This window comes from Passer domesticus, chromosome 2, assembly GCF_036417665.1.
Source record: "Passer domesticus isolate bPasDom1 chromosome 2, bPasDom1.hap1, whole genome shotgun sequence".
Taxonomy (NCBI): Eukaryota; Metazoa; Chordata; class Aves; order Passeriformes; family Passeridae; genus Passer; species Passer domesticus.
Genome location: NC_087475.1, coordinates 37,914,794 through 37,925,154, shown reverse-complemented (window position 1 = coordinate 37,925,154; position 10,361 = coordinate 37,914,794). Strand labels below are relative to the sequence as shown.

At 35.4% G+C, this 10,361-nt stretch overlaps 1 long non-coding RNA gene across 1 annotated transcript; it reads left to right on the top strand.

Moving 5' to 3' along the window:
- The first annotated feature begins 1,263 nt into the window (after positions 1–1,263).
- LOC135295329 (uncharacterized) lies at positions 1,264–6,604 on the top strand. The gene is made up of 3 exons (XR_010357383.1): positions 1,264–1,471; positions 2,355–2,405; positions 6,295–6,604. It is a non-coding gene; the product is annotated as an uncharacterized LOC135295329 (long non-coding RNA).
- Positions 6,605–10,361: the final 3,757 nt, after the last annotated feature.

The window sequence follows — 10,361 nt, the reverse complement described above, 5'->3', positions numbered from 1 at the left end:
GGGAGCACATACAAAAAATGGTTCATTCTTCAATCAAGTAAGGCATCTGTTAGGATTTGCTTTTTAAAAATAATTAGTCCTGCTCTGTTATGTTACAAGGTAACTTTATCTAATTGCTCTTCAGAGCAGGTGTGTACTGGTAATGGTTGCAGCTGCATGTACTTTTGGCCAACATGAGGAAGGCAAATAGATTCTTGCTTTATACTTTTAGAAGTTCCTAAAGTGCTGTAAAATTGTGAAATCACAAAATCACTACTGATATGTACATTGTCCAAATTAAAAGGAACATTTTCTCGTCACTCCCACAGAAACAATGTGCCCGCATGTGTTTAAATAGAGGTTTTGAGATGTTGACTTAACTTTTTTTTTCTTTCAAATTTGGTTACTTGTTATTCCTGGCTGCAGTCTGAAATAATAGAAATCATTCCTTTAAAAAAGTGCAATTTACGACTCAGAGAAAAGAAACTGAAGAAAAGTGGCATATAATTACCCATACATAATTGGAGAATACAATAGACATATTGGTTGCAGGTGGCTTGTCAGTAAGATAGCTAAGATGAAATAAACACTATTAGCAAAGTTTCAATTATTAAGTGTTGCATGCAAAATTAGTATGTGACAAAAGAATCACAAACTAAAGAATTAATACAAAGAAAACTAAACAAAGTAACCAAGTTGTTGTTGTTGTTGTGTTTTATATTATCAGAATCTTTTTGTGACAAAGCTTTCTCATGTTTGACCTGGCTGTGCAATTGATCCAGGGTGAGAGACCATTAGCTTGAGAGAGAGGCTTGCAGAGTCCAAAAGATTCCTTTTGAGATCGAGGAAAAGCAAAAAAGTGGTCAGCATTGATAAAAACTCACTTACACCCACCTGGAGGGTATAGTTGTGGTGACAAACTGTAATCTAAAATTAATGTTTTGTCTTAATGGTTCTTGTTCCCAGAAATGTATAAAGATGTTCACTTTGCTTTAGAATCACTTGGTGCCTTGCCATAATAGTCACATTATAAAGATTTATATTTTATGGAGCCTACATCCTATTCTATGGATTTTATGAGTCTTTTGATATCAAACAGGCCGCACAGAAACCAATTTTGGGAGCACCATAATTTCAGCTCTTTGGATCAAATTTTGGCTGGCAAGAATTTTTTTTCTCTTCCAGCTGACAGACCAAGGTGGATATTTGCAAAATTCATGGCATTACATCTTTTAGCCTGGCTAAAGCACATTGTAACATAGTGCCACCTCAGCTAGTTCATCTCGTGCTGATCTAGGAACGGAATGAACAGAAAACAGAGATTAAAGACAGGTAGCCAGTGATGACAGACAACAAGACAGCCACCTCCTGCAGAACTTTTGCATGGACTGTTGGAACTTTTGCCGATTACCCCACTATTGGACCTGACCTGGAAAGCCTGAAAAGTACAACTCTTCCTAGCTTGGATTTCTGTGTGGCCTTCTTGGAATGAGTAAGACTTTACTCTGTGTTAGTCTGAGCATTAAGTACCTCTGTTCTCCACTGTAGGGTACAAATGTGCCTCGAGGTACCTGTCGTTTTTCAGGACCACTGTTGACATTTCCACAGTATTTGCTCTACTTGTTGATACAATATCAGGCTGTTAGAAGAACTCATTTGACAGCACCAAGTCATAGGGATCATTATAAACAGTCTTGTGAGACTGTAGGAGAGTGTGGAGCTGACACAGTGTTCTCACATCACAGTCTTCAGCATAACTTTTATTAATTACTGTGAGAAAACACAATTTTTAAGTGCTTATGAAAACCTCACATTTTCTATAAAATGTTATGATAAAAAAAATAAATTGGAATGTGCTTCCTTTTTACTAGTGAGATTATTTTCAATATCTTATTACTTCTCCTATTCAGAAAATTTTTAACAGCTGTGATACATTTTGAATCAGCTGAAACATAACATTTGACCGAGTCTCATTAAAAGTGATTATAAAAATAAATGAAAATCTCTTTCCAATATTTAGAATGTAAAGGCCAATACCCAAAATATTTTGAAAAAAGAGATAGATGCACTTACTGTGTTTTCTGACATGAGACCTACATTTGTAATTTGTTATTTGTCTGCTTCAGGGATTACATAAAATAGAATAGATAATGCAGAACTGATTACAAGATTTAATGCATAGATATGTATATTTGTGCATAGCAGAATATTGACAATCACATTTGAAATTACTATCCATTTAGTTAGTTGTTGGGGTTTTCTTTAGTTAAGTTTGCAACTTTCTTTATCAATGAAGCAATACTAAGAAAAAATATTATCTTTAGATGACCTATGATTGAACCTTTAGTATCTTTGATCCATTTTTTTTTTTTCAGATTTGAGTCCTGTAAAACTTATTTTGCAGAAAAAGCTTAGAGTAAATCAAGGTATGGTTAGGCTGACTGCTGAGTAATATCTGAACTTGTTGATATTTGAGTTACTATGTAGAGAGAATGAAGTTAACATACTTCATTCATTGGATAACATAAACCTTAAAGTCTAATAAAGAGCAACTAAAATTTTCATGTATCAGGAATTATCAAAATAAACAAAGATTTATTTTGTATGAATAAAAAATTTTTAAAAATTCCTTTTTTTTCTACAGAAGAGACTTTGTACTCTGAATTTAATGTTAATAATGATTTTTTTAAAAAGTTATTAAAATAAACCACAGAATATTAATGTTCCTAAGTGTAATACATACATTCAAGTTCCTCAATAACTTAGGAAGACATTGTTGGAAGCAGGCTGGGAGAAGTATATAGCCCACTCAGGGATTTACACAGAATGGCAGTTTCTCAGCACACCATTAGAATCCTTCTCATACTTTGCTGAGTCTCAATGCAACAATCATTGTACACTTTCATGGAGCTTTAAATGTCTTAGAAATATTCATTATTCGATTGTGTGGCTTATGTTGTCCAGTAATAACTAGTAAATGCAGAAAATATTGTTAACTTTTCTGAAATTACATCCACATTATCACTTGCTTCAAACTATCGCTGTGTATTTCAACTACACTTTTTTTTTGTGTAACATCTCAATATCGTGTTTGGGAGATGCTTTAACTCAAAGGGAACAGAATAGAAAAGTTATCTTCATTTCATGCACGGACCACATATAACTTTATCATTTGAAGAAAATGTTCATTATTTTGATATATGTAATTTGGTCTTCTTCTTTGGGGACTTGGATGTTAGAACACAAAATGTTCTTAGAGTGAAAATTATTTAGAGTCTGTACTTTGACTGTTCTACACTCTGCATTTTGTGTTGGAGAGATGGACAAAGATTTTCCCTGCTATAAAAAGCATCCACCAAAACTGATGGTGAGAAATGAAGGGTTAGGTCCTTATGGTAGAGGATGTATCTTCCTTGTTTTAGTCCCAAGATAAATATAAGAACAGACAGAGCTCTGACAAATATAGTGCTCTTGCTTGCTACTTATGTGGCAAGTACTGGCCTCCGTACTCTTATTAGATGCTGATGAATACTCATGGTCACTTCACACAAATAGAGAAAAAATAAAATTATATATGTATACACACACACACACCTTGTATTGCAAGAAATTTATGCTTGTGCAGTCCTATATATTCCTATAGATAAAGATATATTCCTCCTCTCAAAGAACTGCATGCTGTTGTAAGAAGTGCCACTTCATCTTTCTCATAGGCTCCCTTCAGGTACTGGAAGGTTGCTATTAGGTCACTCCAGACCCCTCTCCTCTCCAGGCTGAAAAAACAAAAATTTTTGCAGCCTGTCCTCATAGGAGAGGTGCTCCAGTCCTCTCATCATCTTGGTGGCCCTCCTCTGGACTTTCTCCAACACGTTGATGTCATTCCTGTGCTAGGGACCCCAGAGTTGATGCAGCACTGCAGATGGGGTCTCAGCACAGTAGAGCAGAGGGGCAGAATCCCCTCCTCACCCTTCTGCCCATGCTGCTTTGGATGCAGCCCAGGATATATTTGGCTTTCTGGGCTGTGAGTGCCCATGGCCAGCTCATGTCCAACCTCTCACCCAACAGCACCACCAAGTCCTTCTTGGCAAAGCTGCTCTTGATCTGTTCATTCCCAGTCTTGCTACAGGGGAAAGCCCCAACCCCGGTACAGCACCTTGTACTTAGTTTGTTAAATCTCATGGGATTCCCAAGGGCCCACTCCCTGAGCTTGTCCAGGTCCCTCTGGATGGCATCCTGTCCTTCAGGTGTGTCAACTGCACTACTCAGCTTGGCGTCTGCAAATTTGCTGAGGGCCCACTCAATCCTTTCATTGACATAATTAATGAAGGCAACAAAAAATACTGGTCCCAATACAGGTTCCTGAGGGACATCACTTGTCACTGATGTCCACCAGGACTCCGAGCCATTGACCATTACCTTCTGAATATGGCCATCCAATCACTTTCTTATCCATCTAACAGTGCCCTCATGAAATCCATATCTCTCCAGTTTAGAGAGAAGGTTGTAGAATGTGGGTAACAGGAAAATATTTTGATAAGAGTCAATCAAGTAAATAAAATCCAAGACTAAAAATAAAATGAAAGGAGAGAGAGATCGCAGATAAAATGAGAAGGAATATGGCCCGCTGCAGTACTGTAGCCTATGCCCATATTACCAGGTAGCACAGGGAATTACTTGCTGATCTGCAGAGAGAAATATGCTGTTCTGAGGACTTGGCAACTCCCTATGTGTTTGGGTTTTTTTTTTACTTCAAAATACTTCTGGGCTGATGGTCAAAATTTCCTTTAGTGATTGATTTGAGCATGCTAGGCAAGGTCCCAAATTACACTTTGCAGAAGATTTGCTGTTGAAAGGCCTCCAGATAATATACTCTCAGACCACACCATTATGTGAATGAAAACCCAACAGATCACACCTACATCTTCCTTCAGATCAGGATATTCCCCAGCTTTTCCCTCATTGCTCTTTTCTTCTTATTGCAGGGAAATCTTAGAAAGCAGAAAATGTATCCTTTTAGATGAAACTAAATTGAAAAGTTCTTTACAGATAGCAACTTCAGAACAGACTAGAGCTATTTCAAGGTCACTTTGTACTGTGTTGGGTCCCCAGCAACCTATTTCACTTCACAGAATGGCTCCTATTCCACCGTGCTCCTTGCTCTGTGTGGAAGTGTGGAAGACTTTCTTCTGGCATGCACTCCTGGAGCAGGCTGAGCTGCTAATGTCAATGTATCCATAGAAAATAAAGTCTGGTTTCAATTGCAACAAATATCAGCAAAATATTATTAAAATAACTAAAATTATCCTAGAAAAAGGAGACAGAACAGATTTTTATATCAATACTGTCTTTGAATTTATAGGCATAAAATCCCACTTCTGCTGTTTATCGTCATGTTTTTTATGATGACAATAAGTCATCAAGTGTTGCTGACAATATTATTTGCACTGGTTCTAAGTATGAACTAGTTTGTAATTAGTTCAAGAACAGAATTTGACCTTGGGCTGTAGAAGAGTTGTGAATGAAGGAAATATGTCAGTAGCATGCCTAAAAATAAGAAAGGAAATAGAATACAGAATTTTCAAGTGACAATGATTGATACATATACATGTCTATGAAAATGAATGACCAAGAGTTTTCTAAACACTGGCAAAAATGAATTAATAATAAATATGAGAAAAAATAAATTACTAAATATTTGATAATGAGAAAATTTGATGTAATAATTGTTCAGAAGGAGGAATGTGATACAAAAACAAAGTAGCTTTGAATGGAGTCCAGAATTTGATCTAAAGCCTTTGAAGTCAGCAGGAAGCCACTGGTTTCCACACACTTTTTGGCAGCCTTGTACTATACTCTCTGTGGGAGAAATCTGGCATATCTCTGAGCTGCTCCATAACTCAGTCCCAGTCTTATAGTACTGCTTCATCAGTTCATTCCTTTACCCATCTTCCTAAATTAATCTCATGACAATCCATTTTATAGACTCTTTCTGACCTCTCTAATAATGATGGTGCTTGTAACCTAAATGATGATTTGAATAAGATTCCCCTGTATTTGTCTTTCCACCCCAGAGTAGAGAACATTTGCCAGAGTCAGCAATGAAAAAGAGCAACTTACCGGGGAAAGTGATTTCTATAATATCACAGGTTTATCAATGAGTCAATTAAGTTTTTTTAAACTAAATCCTTTTGGTCATAAATTGTTACTTTTCTGTCCATCTTACTTTTTGCTTCACACCCTGTCTGACAAGTTAAATGTTTATCTCCTTGCGGCATTCCTACCCTTAACTAAATTATGCCCATTATTTTTTTCCAGGAATGTCAGGTCTCCAAGCAAAATGCAAACCAAAGAGAGTACTAACATCTTCAGGTCATCAGAGAAAGAGGTGTAACTGTTCAGCAGAAGTGGCAGAAGAGCCATGAGTGTTGCCACACCATGAGATCCAGAGCTGACAGATCACAGCTCTCTGTACCAGGATATCCTGGCAGCTGCCTTAGTTCTACAGCCATCCTGCCAGAGGAAGCTTTTGCTCCCATAGGATCTGGCAAAGATGGACAGCCCTTCAGCTGGCTGGGTCTCCATCCACATCATCATTTCTGCCTGTGAAACAGCTGCACAACAGCACAGCAACCCGCACAGTTTTCATAATCTGATAATTTTAGAGCAATGGAGGCTTTGCTAAAGTGGACAGTGCCAGTCTGTTGCTGGTCCACTGGTAAAACAACAAACCTGAGAAATGCAAAAGGTTTGAAACAAACCAAACAAACACAACCCACAGAAAAATAAAACCAAAACAAAGCTACATGAAACAAAACAAAACAAAGTCCAGATTTCTCGCCATTTTTTATCTAATATTGTTTAAAACATTTAAGGTATAGGAAGCTTTTCAGAGTAACTCATTTGTCCTTGGTATTTTTTAAAATGAAATGTTTTATAATGAATGTTTATAAGAAGGGAAATATATATTAGAATAAAAATGTCAATGGGAGGGAAATAAGATAATTTAATTTGCAAAATGGGACATATTATTTTTGGCATAGAATTTTGAATGTGGAAGTTCAGTAGTTCATTACAGAGTTGCTTCTACCTGATGGTACTGATTTTTTCTGTTCTGACTGACTTTTAGGACTAAAATAAATTTTTTCTGTTTCCTGTATTATCTTGGGATCAAACTCATTCAATTCACAAAAGAAGGCAAAAAAAAGACTGATAAAATAAAAGGTTATATTGTTAGTCCTGTTAGAGGGGTTTTGGTATGTGTTTTTTGTTGTTTTTTTTTTTCTCTTTAATTAACTGGGAGGTTGGAAGATTGGTTGACATTCACCTGACAAGCCTGTATGGTTCTGTGTTCTTATCTTCTTCTGAACACATGCAAAATTAGATGTGCAAATCAATGGCTGCTAGGTGAATCATCCAGTTCAAATAACTAGTACTGATGAACAATCACCCTAACAAAAAAATTTGAGGTAAAGGAAGGAGCAAGTAGGATTACAAAAATTCAATTGTAGTTAAAAATTAATTAGATACAGAGATTTCAAATTTGATAGGTGAACACAGGATAAATACAAGCAATCAAAATTAGAGAAGAAATGAAGTTGTAGGTACATGTCTGCTGACAGGTAAAAAATCCATATGTATATCAAATAAGAGCAGTCATAAACTAACACATAAATATATGATACATAGGTAATGTAATTTTTTTAAAAAGAAGTTATTTTCAGGCTTTCATGTGTCAGAGATGACTTTGACATCACTAATATCGCTATTTCTATTTTAACAAATATAATTTGAGATACTTTACCCTTTTCTTTTTTCTCCTATTGTTCTGATTCACTCTTTTAAGAGAAATCACAAAAAACTTAATAGTACTACTTCCCTGTATAATGTATGTATATGGGTTTTCTAAAGTTCTTGAAAATATAACCTCATATTACCTTAAAACATAGTTTATACATAGAGGCAGAGTAAATTCTTTCCTTTTTCATTTTGTTCTGGTTTATTTCTTTTTCCTGTAATTTGAAAAGAAAAATCCCAAAGAACTTGTGGCTTATTGCTCAGAGAGATAAATTTATTTGGATTTTCAAATGTCAGTGGAAAACAGATTTGTATCAGCTCATGTTCAGAAGCAGTCAGGCTTATACAAACAGAAAAAACATACCCTGCAGAGGTCACTGAGATTGCAAATACAAGTCTTTCTAGAATGGCTCCTCTTAATTGTCTTTAATGTCTTTGTAACCCACAGTAAGATAAAAGAAGAAATACTTGCAAAATTTATATTAAATTGAAACAGTCAGTTGTTTTCCTTGTCAGAGTCAAAATAAGAAACTAAAACAGTAGAAAAATGCAGTAAGATCCTGACAACTTGTATTTCTCTGTTCTTCTAGCTGGTACCAAGACAGTTCCCTACATTATAGCTGCACAGGTGATACCTAAAGTAAAACAAACACAGAAATACAACCCACCACGCACATCCCAGAAAAAAGGATAATAGTAGTTCAATCACTGATAGTTCCTCTCAAACTTTGTTACTTTTTTCTTGTGAAAAAAAAAAAATGGGAGAAAGAGAACAGAATTCTAGTGTTTCAGAAATAAAACTAGATGCACTTTGAGGCATACTTTCTTGGAGTCCATTACCTCCCTGTGAAAAGGTGGAAAAAGGAGACTTCTGGAAACCCCATAGATCCTGAGTAATATAATGGAGGAAGTTGTTTTTAAGTAAGTCTTCACTAAAAAATGGATAGTCTGGTAGCATGTAAATTTGAACAGCTAAATGAGTAATAAAGAAAATAATTATTGGAGACATTCTGTCAAATAAATGCATCAGATATATTTCAGTCTGTTATGGGCTAAACAGTCATATGACTTGTTTAGTAAGTTACAAGTTAATTGTTGGAATGAGACATGCTATCAAATACTATTAGTACTGGTCTGTTAGCCACACCCTAATCAAAACAAAAGGACTCAGTTGTCACTGTGATTTTCAACAGTATTTTAGGTCTATTTATTACATTCTTGGGATGAATATCAGAATTCTGATTTGATATATCCTTTAATAAATAATCATATTAATGTATTACAGCCTTAAAATCTTGTTTGAATTTTTGCTCCACTAACTGATGATAATTGATTTTAACAAGACTTCAGTAAATGAGGGATTCTAAGCATGCAGAAAAGAAGGAACTAATTTCCTGACCAAGTCCTGAAGTAGAAAGGTATGCTGAGAGTGAACACCATCTTACATTATTCCCTATAATATTTGAATCTGATAATTTGGAGGCATTTATTCTATATTTATCATATTTGAATTTACTTCCCTACCATTGTCCCTTGCACGGTTCTGGACAAAATCTCTGATGAGATTTTTTGAGTCTGCCATTTCTATCTGCATTTGCTGGCATAAGTTTCAGATGTTTGTTTCTATTTATGCCCACATATAGGAAGTAGAAGGTGGTCATACATGAAGAATGTATATAAGAGAGAATACAAGCAGATTCATAGTCTGTGGAGTAGAAGGATTGTGTTTTATCAATGCTTATGGCCTCATTAGTAGAAGTAACCTTGCATGTAAATATTGGTTCACGTATATTTTGCATCTCGTAAATTGGGCGGTGCAAACTAGAAAGCATCAGAGAATTATACACATATACTTGTACAGAGAAATAATACAAAAAAATTGCTGTTCATTCTACTATTGACAAAAAATGAAGTGTATAAAATGTCCATAATTACTTTTCTAGTTATAAAAGATCTAGTGGATCTGGTTAAAAGACTCAACTTACTAAAGGTGCTTAAATCTTTCTGTGACCCAAGGCTTCTATGGATGTTCAAGATTACTTGCCCTTGCAATAGAGATAATGATTTCCTTTTACTTGAATGGAGGACATTAAAGCTCTTAGCACATTTGAACTTAGGGTGTGAGTCTGTGTTTTAGGTGAACAGAGGAACAGAGAGCTTAAAAGGAAGCAATGACCAGAAAAATGTGTGTTGAACTGCCTGAAAAATTTATTTTTCTTTTATTATCACAGCCATACAGTCACCACACTCCCCACCAAAAAAAAAACAAAAACCCAAAAAAAACCCCAAAAAAACCCCACCAAAAACCCCATGAAAAAAACAACATAGAAAGCCTGACATATCAAAATTAGTCTATCAAAACCAAACTCTATTTAGCTACAGAATGTACAGTGCACTGGATTGTATTTCAAATGAATAAATGAATGACAACTCACTTCAGTTTTTCATTTAAGGCACGAAACTGCAATCTATGCTGGTACTTAACACTGAAGAAGTATCACTGAATTAATAGAATTGCCTGAGTGAATGCTATTCACAGCGTGAATGAGGATTGTAAAATAATTTTAATCTTGTTGGAATGACCAAGT